This window comes from Mirounga leonina, unplaced genomic scaffold (assembly GCF_011800145.1).
Source record: "Mirounga leonina isolate KUSES-001 unplaced genomic scaffold, KU_Mleo_1.0 Mir_173, whole genome shotgun sequence".
Classification (NCBI taxonomy): Eukaryota; Metazoa; Chordata; class Mammalia; order Carnivora; family Phocidae; genus Mirounga; species Mirounga leonina.
Window position 1 is genome coordinate 49288075 of NW_023270447.1, and position 12053 is coordinate 49300127.

Sequence of the window (12053 nt, forward strand, 5' to 3'; positions counted from 1 at the left end):
TGTAAAGTAGGGGCTCACCATCAACCCTTCCTGCAGTGGTTTTCAAAGGCTGGGGTGCTGGGGCACATTTGAAAACGTGTAGGAGTGTTTTCAGCCCACAATGCCCAGAGGGATGTGGGTGAGGGACAGGGATATAAATATCCCCAAATGCTTCCCTCAGCTAGAAATTGCCTTGCCACAAAATGGTGGTGGTGCTGCCATTGAGAAACAGATAAAGCAACTCCTTGCGGATGTCCCTCTGAGAAACCAGTGAACACTAGATGGCAGGACAGGGAAGCTTTAAGATTAAGGAAAAGAAGTCAGCATTCAAAATCCACGAGATTCTTCTGCCCTGTTAAAATAATAATTTTAAATAATAATTGAAATAATTTTAAAATTTAAATAAAAATGTAAGTATTTTTAAAATAATAAGTTTTTAAATGGAAACAATTTTAAAATTATTTCCTGCATAAGCCTGTCCAAAGCAAATCTGAAATACTCCTGCTATGTGCAGAGCGTCTTAAAATCTCCGATCAGCTCACCACCCAGGTGAGAAGACTTCTCTTAATGACTTTAGAAACAGCGAGTTCATTTCCATTTTTGTCTGTGTTTCCAAAGTGTTACTTGACTTTAGTGTTACTAAAAAAAATCATATTTTTTATGGCTTCATTTTAACCCAACCTCAAGCAGCAATTAACACAACCAAGCATTCTCTCCTTTAACTACTCCTTCCCTGGCTTCAGTAAATCATATTGCCAATGTAAGTTATCTAAGATACTTCTTTGGATGTATCTATCTCTTAGGCTACTGCTGGGCAGGCCAGCTCTGTATGAGCTCTGACAAAGTTCACACCGGCCAGAGCTGAAAGCACTTCATTCATCTCTGCTCCCACCCCAGAGCTTCCTACTAGGGGCTCAGGCGCACCCAGAGGTGCAGGGGGTGAATCCATGATCTCACAGATGATAGCCAGTGGATAAATCTTCCTCCTTTCTACCCCCTTCCCTGCTAAGTGAGTAGTCCTGACATACAGCATGTCCTAATTCCTAGGAGCCCAGTCTTTGAATCCAGCAATCAATAGCACATTGCAACAACAAGCACATACCGTTTCACTTTGGTTTTCCCGCCATCCTTGCTTTGCGGTCCTTGTTCTTCACTCTCCTCCCCTGGGATTGTACTCCTTAATAAAATAAGAAGAGCACATAAACCCTCTGCTTCGGGCTCTGCTTTTGAGAGATCCAGACTCAGACATAAGTGGAGAATTGAAACCATCATCTGCTTAATTCAGACTAAACTCTTGCAGAGATCAGTTTGGATTAATTTACGAGACAGGATGTTAAATACAGAAGAATGGTGATGCCAACTGACAAGTGAAAGTGAGCTTGTGTGACCATCATACCTTTCTCTTAGAAGCTCGCTTTCGAATCTCTGGTATCAGTCTTGTAGACTCTAGCCTCAAACTTCTATCCCTACCGTGACTACCTGCACCTGACAAACTCTCTTCTCTTCCAATTTGATTGGGAAAATAGACACCATCAGATGGGCACGCTTTGATCATCGTAACCCTGGATCCACAAGCCCATCTGCACCTGCCTTCGTCTCCTTCCCTTCTGTTCCAGCTGGTGAAGTGTCCCTTCTCCTATCACCAGCCAATTCCTCAGCATAGATCTGATTCCCTCGGGCCTTCGCAGGGGCTTGGTTTCTTGTTCCCCTCCTTCTTCCTCGTCTTCTTTTTTTTTTTTTTTTTTAAGATTTTATTTATTTCAGAGAGAGGGAGAGAGTGCATGAGTGGAGGCGGAGGGTGGGGAGAGGGGCAGAGGCAGAAGGAGAAGCAGACTCCCCGCCCAGCAGGGAGCCAGACACCCGGCTCCCAGGACCCTGAGAACATGACCTTAACTGACTGAGTGAGCCATCCAGGCGCCCCTATTCCCCTCCTTCTTGAAACAATAATTCCTCTTGCTCTGTTCCCATCTGCATTCAAAACACTCTCCTAACTTTAAAAGACCTCCCTTTACTGCACGCTGGCCTCCAGCTACTTCTACACTTCTGAACTTGCTTTCCCAGTCAAACTCTGAAGCGAAAGCTGTCTCACCTTCCTCACCTTCTATTGTCTCCTCAATAAACTGTAATGAGCCTTCCACCTGCACCACCTCACTGACACTGACCTCATGGAGGTTACTAATGACTCTTGCTCAATCTAATAATCATATTTTTTATGGCTTCATTTTAACCCAACCTCAAGCAGCAATTAACACAACCAAGCATTCTCCCCTTTAACTACTCCTTCCCTGACTTCTTTTTTTTTTTTTTTTAAGATTTTATTTATTTGCGAGAGAGAAAATGAGAGACAGAGCGCATGAGAGGGGGGAGGGTCAGAGGGAGAAGCAGACTCCCTGCCGAGCAGGGAGCCCGACGCGGGACTCGATCCCGGGACTCCAGGATCATGACCCGAGCCGAAGGCAGTCGCTTAACCAACTGAGCCACCCAGGCACCCCACCCTGGCTTCTTTTTAACACCCCCTCTGCCCCCACCCACCACACGCCGCTGTTTCTGGACTACATTTGTGTGCTGTTCTTCCTCTTTCCGGTGGCGGTGAATGTCGCCAGTCCTCAAGACTTGATCTAGGCCTGCCCCCTCCTCATTACATACTGAGACATTCTCATATAGACCCGTGACTCCAAATTATGTCATTTGCCGATGACTCAGAAATGTATGTCATCAACCCGACCTTTCCGGCTGACCTTTATTTCCCACCTAGTGCTTACTGTCTTATCTTAGAATTTCAAATGCACTGTAGGCACCTCTTTCTGCCCATGGGTCCTGTCCCTGTGCTTTAATAAAAACACCTTTTTGCACTGAAAAAAGAACATCAAATGCACTTCAGATTCAGCATGTCCAAAAATCCAACTCACGATTTCTACCCTCCCTTCCATTCAGCCCAACCTGGTTGTCTTTCAGGTTCCCTAGTTCAGCGTCAGATCATTGTTCATGAAGTCATAGGAGCAGGAATAAAGTTAAGGGAAACACTCCTTTAACCAACCCATCACTAAGCCCTGTCTATTTGTAGAGATTCTAAAATATTTTAATTAGTTTCATTTATGTTAAATCTACTTTAAAAGATTTTATTTAGGGGTGCCTGGTGGCTCAGCTGGTTAAGCATCTGCCTTCAGTTCAGGCCATGATCTCAGGGTCCTGGGATGGAGCCCCGCATCGGGCTCCCTGCTTAGCAGAGGGCGGGGGGATCTGCTTTTCCCTCTGGCCCTCAACCCCCACCCCCCTTGTGCTCTCTCTCGCTCACTGTCTCTCTCAAATGGATAAAATAAGATTTTATTTATTCATTTGAGAGAGAGAGAGAGAGAGAACACAAACAGGGCAACAGCAGAGGGAGAGGGAGAGGTGGGCTCTCTGCTGAGCAGGGAGCCCGACGCGGGACTCCATCCCAGGACCCCGGGATCATGACCTGAGCTGAAGGCAGATGCCCAACAGACTGAGCCACCCAGGCGCCCCTATGTTAAATCCATTTTATTTTTATTTTTTAAGATTTTTTTTATTTATTTATTTGAAACAGAGAGAATGAGAGAGAGAGAGCACATGAGAGGGGGGAGGGTCAGAGGCAGAAGCAGACTCCCCGCCAGGCAGGGAGCCCGATGCGGGACTCGATCCCGGGACTCCAGGATCATGACCTGAGCCGAAGGCAGTCGCTTAACCGACTGAGCCACCCAGGTGCCCAAATCCATTTTAAATATTGCTTGAATCTGTCTACTTTGCCACCACCACTACCATCATACTCTGTATCTTTTGCCTGGATTACTCTAATTTTTGTTTACACAGTAGCCAGAATGATGATTTCAATCCCCAAATCTGATTGTGTCACCCTGTTGCTTAAATTGTTAAAATGGTTTCTATATATTTTTAGAATAAAATAGGGAATCCTTCATCTAGTCCACCAACCTTGCATGTTCTGGCCTCTGTCTCTCCAGTTTGCTTTCTTTTACTTTGTGCTTTGAAATCATTAGCTTTCTTTCAGTTCCTCCTACTCTTCATGCACCCCCCCCACCACAGTACCTTACATATCCTTAGGATATGCATTCCCTCTCCCTTGAAAGCCCTTTCTCTAGTCCATGTCTGTTCCTTGAAAGCCCTTTCTCTAGTCCATGTCCAGGTATAAGTTCAGGAATCATTTTTTTTTAATGCAAGCATTCCCTGGCCTTCCACCCAAGTCCGATTCCTATTATACACTCTAATGTGTGTGTGCCCCTAGACACTAACAATGTAGTGTGTAAGAAAGCATGTCCAAAGAGTTTACAAGAGTTTGAATTGAAGCCATGGACTTCAGGGCTAAAGGCAGAACCCAATCCCTAGAAGGCAAAATTATTTTAACTTTATGTCTACTTTGATGGAGGCAAGGAACAAAAGGAAGGTTGGAGAAAATTTCCAAATGTCTGACTTGTTTGACTGGATGGAGAGAGATGCCTTGAAGGAAAATGGCCAATTTAAGAGTAGAAATAGGCTACATTGCAAACGAAAGGGCGAATGCCAGTTCACACCTAGCAAAATTACATATGCATTTGCACTTTGACTTAGCAGTTACACTTCTGAGACTCCATCCTCAAGGTGAACTGATGACAAAATGCTGAAAACAACCCCATGTCATCAATAGGGGATTAGAGGAAATTGCTGTACATCTTCATATAATAGAGTACCAGGCAGGTGTAAAGGAGGAGTAAAGTTTTCTATATATTATGATGGAGTTATCTTTAGAATATACTATTAAGTGTAAAAAGCAAGGAGGAGAAAGCATACATAGTATGTTACCATTTATCTAAGAAAGGGAGGATAGGATTCAAGTATTTATGCATATTTGCTTATATTAAAAAAAAAACAAAATGACAAACCACAGATATGTTGAATGGTTACCAATAAAGGGAGGGCATCAGATGGCAATGCAGATCTGACTAAGTCTTCATCAGCCTAATGAGGAACTCTAGGGCAAAGACTAAGCATTCTGGTTGGGTATTATTCATGGCCAGTACACTGATTTCGTCTGTTCGGGTTGCTGTAACACACTGTCATAGACTGGGGGGCTTGAACAACAGACACTTACTTTTCTCACAGTTTTGGAGACCTCTCAAAGGTCCAGGATCCAAGTCTGACAGCGTCCAGTTCCTGGTAAGAACTCCTTTCTGGCTTGCAGGTGGCTGCCTTCTCTCTGTGTCCTCACATGGCCTTTCCTCTATGTTCATGAGGAGAAAAAGAGAGATCTCTCTCTTCCTCTTCTCAGAAGGCCACTAATCACATTATCAGGGCCCCATGGTCATGACCTGATCTAACCCTAATTAGCGTCAAAGTCCCCATCTCCAATTATCATCTGTCTTAGTCTGTGCAGACTGCTATCACAAAATACCACAGACTGGATGGCTTATAAACAACAGAAATTTATCTTTCTCTCCCAGTTCTGGTGGCTGGAAGCCTGCGATCAGGGTGCTGGTATGGTCGGATGAGGACCCTCTTCTGGGTCACAGACCTCATGCTGTGTCCTCACGTGACAGAAAGGGCCAGAGAATTCTGTGGGCTCTCTTTTATAAGAGCACGAATTCCATTTGTGAGAGTTCCACACTCATGACCTAAATACCTCCCCTTCATGACCTCTCAAAGGCCCTACATACTACCATCCCATTGGGCATTAGTATTTGAACAGATGAATCTGGCAGGGACACAAATACTCAGACCATAGCACCATCACCTTAGGGGTTAGGGCTTCAATATATAAATTGGTGCGAGGGGACACAAACATTTAATCCATAACATACATCCACTGTGCTTAGCCATTGGCTTAGGATTGCCTGGAAAGAGTAAGGTTTCAGTTAAACTGAAGTGATTCTGAAGGCACTGAAAATGGAAAGATGCAAGATGCATCAATTTGTCTTTTGGTTTGGAGGAGATGTTCTGGGATTTGCCTGACCATGGAGCTCTAAAAACATGACTGAAGTGGCAGGCCCCTGAATTATCACAGGATACATTGTCTACTTACAAGCACGTGCTTTATCAAGTCTTCCAGTGTGCTAGCCAATGCTTGCTCATCCTGCCAAATCAGAATGATGTTGTTGCTGTAATGATTTAATGTGATGTTTTGTGGAACATCCAGGAAGTTCAGATCTCTTTGGACTGTATTACTGTCAGATAGCAGAAGAGTTAACATAGCACAATGACAAAATTGTGAATGTACATAGTGGTCCATTTCATGTAAACTGATTCTGGTCCTTTATCTTGATTGGGATAGAAAAGAATACATCCTTTATATTAATGGCCATATACCATGTACCTAAGACCATAATTAATCTAAGTAAGATACCATGTTGAGGGGGCACCTGGGTGGTTCAGTCGGTTCAACATCTGACTCTTGATCTCAGCTCACGTCTTGATCTTGGGGTTGTGAATTTGGACCCCACGTTGGGCGCCACATTGGGTGTGGAGCCTACTAAAAAGAAAAAAGATACCATGTTTAGCATGTTAGCTGCAATTGGGGATATTACCTGGTTGAACCTGCAGTAGTCTACTGTCATTCTCTAGAATCTAGCATCTGGTTTCTATAGAGTCTGGACTGGCTGGAAACATGGAGATATGGTAGTGGCCACCATCCCTGATCCTTGAGATCCTTAAGGCTGATACTTATACATTCCATCCTCCCTTGGATACAATGTTGCTTCTATCTTTATTAGGGATGAGGATGGGGCAGATTCAGAGGTTTTTACTTGGCCTAGCTACTATCATATTTCTTACCCCTGCAGGACAAGGGTTACTCCAAATGCCAAGTAATTCAAACTCAATTATAGATTCAGGAATTGGGGTGGCGGGAACCACAGGGTCTGCACAGACCTAGTATATTGATTTTAAGCCATACTTTGGCCACAAATCTCTTTATTGCCTGGTTCACTTTTGCATCCACTCTACAGAGGGTTATGATGGCACTGGGCTTCTAGGCATCTGTATTTGTTGAGGTTTTTCAGGGAAACAAAATAATAGTGTGTGTGTGTGTGTGTGTGTGTGTGTGTATGGAAAGAGAGATTTTAAGGAACTGGCACATCTGCAAGGAAGGCTGGCAGGCTGGAGACCCAGGGAAGAGTTGATATTGTAATTCAGGTCCAAAGGCAATCTGGAGGCAGAATTCCTTTTCCTTAAAGAGGACCTCAGTCATCATTCTTAAGCCCTTCAACTGATTGGATGAGGCCCACTCAGAATTATGGAGGGTAATCTGCTGGACTCAAAGTCTACTTATTTAAATGTTAGCCACATCTGAAAAATATCTTCACCATACCATCTAGACTGGTATTGCACCAAATATCTGGGCACCATAGCCTAGCCAAGCTGACACATGAAATTAACCCTCACAGTATCAATGTCAAATATTAGACCCTGTTCCAATAGTTTTCAAAATGTAGTGGTATTTCTCTTTCCCCATTGTAGAGTCACCCAAGCCAATGGCCATTCGTCCCTTGGGAAAGAACAAGGAGAATTGAGTATATGTTTGCTAGGGTATTTCAGGGTCCTTCTTCCTGGAGACAAACCACCTCTTTATTCAGTGGTGCCCTAGTTATGAATTTATTACCTCGCAGCTCCAAATTTACCCTTCAGTACTTACTCTATGATAATGGATGAAATTCTTCTAAGGATTTATCCTTTACAGTGAGCAAAATGCTAAGCTTTCTCAATGGCAAGTGCTAGAGGAATATTACAGGAGGAAGGAGCTTCTTCCACTCCTTCTGGCTGCTGTGCTGTCAGTCAGTGATGTGGTCAGTGGTGCTAACCTAGCCTTGTTCCCAGAATGCTCCCAGCCTAGCCCAACAATCTTCCTATAGCCCTCTCAATACAGATATTGTGCCCTCCAAGCCCTACAATCTCACCTTTTTTATTTTATATTATTTTATTTTATTATGTTATGTTAATCACCATACATTACATCATTAGTTTTAGATTTAGTGTTCCATGAGTCATTGTTTGCGTATAACACCCAGTTCTCCATGCAGTACATGCCCTCTGTAATACCCATCACCAGGCTAACCCATCCCCCCACCCCCCTCCCCCCTAGAACCCTCAGTTTGTTTCTCAGAGTCCATAGTCTCTCATGGTTTGTCTCCCCCTCCAATATCCCCCTCTTCATTTTTCCTTTCCTACTATCTTCTTTTTTTTTTTTTTTTAACACATAATGTATTATTTGCTTCAGGGGTACAGGTCTGTGATTCATCAGTCTTACACAATTCACAGCGCTCACCATAGTACATACCCTCCCCAATGTCTATCACCCAGCCACCCATCCCTCCCACCCCCCACCACTCCAGCAACCCTGTTTGTTTCCTGAGATTAAGAATTCCTCATATCAGTGAGATCATATGATACATGTCTTTCTCTGATTGACTTATTTCACTTAGCATAACGCCCTCTAGTTCCATCCACGTCGTTGCAAATGGCAAGATTTTGTGGTTTTTTGGATGGCTGCATAATATTCCATTGTTATATATACCACATCTTCTTTATCCATTCATCCATTGATGAACATCTTGGCTCCTTCCATAGTTTGGCTGTTGTGGACATTGCTGCTATAAACATTGGGGTGCACCTACCCCTTTGGATCACTACATTTGTATCTTTGGGGTAAAAAACCAGTAGTGCAATTGCTGGGTCGTAGGGTAGCTCTATTTTCAACTTTTTGAGGAACCTCCATACTGTTTTCCAGAGTGGTTGCACCAGCTTGCATTCCCACCAACGGTGTAGGAGGGTTCCCCTTTCTCCGCATCCTCGCCAACATCTGTAGTTTCCTGACTTGTTAATTTTAGCCATTCTGACTGGTGTGAGGTGGTATCTCACTGAGGTTTTGTTTTGGATTTCCTTGATGCCGAGTGATGTTGAGCACTTTTTCATATGTCTCTTGGCCATTTGGATGTCTTCTTTGGAAAAATGTCTGTTCATGTCTTCTGCCCATTTCTTGATTGGATTCTTTGTTCTTTGGGTGTTGAATTTGATGAGTTCTTTATAGATATTGGATACTAGCCCTTTATCTGATATGTCATTTGCAAATATCTTCTCCCATTCTGTCGGTTCTCTTTTGGTTTTATTGACTGTTTCCTTTGCTGTGCAAAAGCTTTTTATCTTGATGAAGTCCCAATAGTTCATTTTTGCCCTTGCTTCCCTTGCCTTTGGTGATGTTTCTAGGAAGAAGTTGCTGCAGCTGGGGTCGAAGACAACCTCACCTCCTTCTGCTGGCCGCTACCTCTCCCCCAGAGGTTTGTCTCCTACATCCCTGATGATGGTGCGGCCTTCCTGACATAGACACTGTGCTCTTCAGGTGTCCCATCTGCGCTGGCCACTGTGGGCAACCCTCCCCTACAATGATTGTCTCCCTGCTTGTTCAGAAACTAGAGCAGCTCTGGCCTGGGAAAACCAGCACATTTCTTTGTCATTCAGTGGGTTGCAACCATACCTTCTCCAGTAAGGTCTGAACCCCAGCCTTGGAGGAGAACTCCCTCAATAGAAGTTTGTCCTTCCTTCCTTGGATATTTTCCCCCAGCCCTAGGGTAACTTTATATCTTAAACTTACTCTTTTATCATAGCCTAATTATTCTTTTTTAAAAATATTTTATTTATTTGACAGAGAGAGAGAGAGCACAAGCAGGGGGAGTGGGAGAGAGAGAAGCAGGCTTCCCACTGAGCAGGGAGCCCAATGCAGGGCTTGATTATAGGACCCTGGGATCATGACCTGAGTTGAAGGCAGATGCTTAACCGACTGAGCCACCCAGGTACCCTAGCCTAACTATTCTTAATACTGTACTTACTCTTCTTAAATCATGGTGTGGTTTCGGCCTCGCGGCAGCCGCCCCCTTCCACACAGTCACACTGAGCTAGTACCCGGGCCTGGAATTGGGCCGCAACCTCAGCCGTGCTTGCCACCTGCCACCGCCTCTGGTCCATGGACCCCCGCAAAGTGAACGAGCTTCGGGCCTTCATGAAAATGTGTAAGCAGGATCCGAGTGTTCTGCACACCGAGGAAATGCGCTTCCTGCGGGAGTGGGTGGAGAGCATGGGAGGTAAAATACCACCTGCCACTCATAAAACTAAATCAGAGGACAATATCAGGAAGAAAAAACAGATAGTAAGAAGGCGGAGGAAAACATAAAGACAGAGGAACCATCAAGTAAGGAAAGTGATCTAGAAATTGACAATGAAGGTGTGATTGAACCCGATACTGATGCCCCTCAAGAAATGGGAGATGAAAATGTAGAGATAACCGAGGAAATGATGGATCAGGCAAATGATAAAAAAGTGGCTGCCAGAATTGTGCAAGACTGTTGAATCTCAGATCTGTACCTCTGAAACAATGCAATATATGTTAAGAAAAAAAAAAGAAGAAGAAGATAGCAGGAGGGGAAGAATGAAGGGGGGGAAATCGGAGGGGGAGACGAACCACGAGAGACGATAGACTCTGAAAAACAAACTGAGGGTTCTAGAGGGGAGGGGGGTGGGAGGATGGGTTAGCCTGGTGATGGGTATTAAAGAGGGCACGTTCTGCATGGAACACTGGGTGTTATGCACAAACAATGAATCATGGAACACTTCATCTAAAACTAATGATGTAATGTATGGTGATTAACATGACAATAAAAAATTAAAAAAAAAAAAGTGGCTGCCATTGATGCCCTAAATGATGGTGAACTACAGAAAGCCATTGACTTGTTCACAGATGCCATCAAACTGAATCCTCGCTTGGCCATTCCGTATGCCAAGAGAGCCAGTGTCTTCATCAAATTACAGAAGCCAAATGCTGCCATTCGAGACTGTGACGGAGCTATTGAAATAAATCCTGATTCAGCCCAGCCTTATAAGTGGCGAGGGAAAGCACACAGACTTCTGGGCCATTGGGAAGAAGCAGCACATGATCTTGCCCTTGCTTGTAAACTGGATTATGATGAAGATGCTAGTGCAGTGCTGAAAGAAGTTCAACCGAGGGCCCAGAAAATTGCTGAACATCAGAGAAAGTATGAGCAAAAACGTGAAGAGCGAGAGATCAAAGAAAGAATAGAAAGCGTTAAGAAGGCTCGGGAAGAACATGAGAGAGCCCAGAGGGAGGAAGAAGCCAGACAACAATCAGGAGCTCAGTATGGCTCTTTCCCCGGTGGCTTTCCTGGGGGAATGCCTGGTAATTTTCCTGGAGGAATGCCTGGAATGGCAGGGGGGATGCCTGGAATGGCAGGAATGCCTGGGCTCAATGAAAATCTTAGTGATCCAGAGGTTCTCGCAGCCATGCAGGATCCAGAAGTTATGGTGGCCTTCCAGGATGTGGCCCAGAACCCAGCGAATATGTCAAAATATCAGAGCAATCCAAAGGTTATGAATCTCATCAGTAAATTGTCAGCCAAATTTGGAGATCAAGTATAATGCCCTTCTGATAAAGCCCTTGCTGAAGGAAAAGCAACGATCACCTAATGGATGTCACAATAATACAAACCAGTGTACCTCTGACCTTCTCATGAAGAAAGCTGGGGTGCTGTGAAGAGAATCCCTACCCCTCTGCCCCACATGCAACTGGAACATTCTATAGTGGCTTGCCATTAGGGTATTCATTCAGATAATGTTTTCCTACCAGGAATTACAAACTTTAAACACTTTTTAAACCTTAAAAATATTTAAAAACGTATTAAAAGGGTGTGTTAGTCCCTACATTTTTCTTTACTAATCATTTCAGTTTTTTTCCTTTGGATTAATTGGGCAAGGAAGATACTTCAGTGTGGAAGATTTATTGCTCAGTTTGAGTGAAATAAAGGTTTGTTAGTGGGAGGCAAATATAACATTAAAAAAAAAAATCATGGTGTGGTTTCTGTCTCTTGATTGGATCCAGACTGATACAGAATGGGAATGGCCCCAGAAGGTTAGGATTTGGGAATTAGATTGGTCATTCCCTGGTCTTCAGTGCAGTGCTGAGCACATTGCTAATGGGAAGCAGGAGACTAGTAACTCATTGCATGCAATGGCACCACAATTAATCAAATTGTGGCTGATTGTGATGAAGTACCAGATAACCCAAGTGC

At 44.0% G+C, this 12053-nt stretch overlaps 1 pseudogene across 1 annotated transcript; it reads left to right on the forward strand.

Annotated features, from left to right (window-relative positions):
- Positions 1-9937: 9937 nt before the first annotated feature.
- On the forward strand, positions 9938-11790 carry LOC118020220 (annotated as a pseudogene). The gene is made up of 3 exons (XR_004681837.1): positions 9938-10290; position 10468; positions 10649-11790. The product of XR_004681837.1 is annotated as a hsc70-interacting protein-like (transcript).
- Positions 11791-12053: the final 263 nt, after the last annotated feature.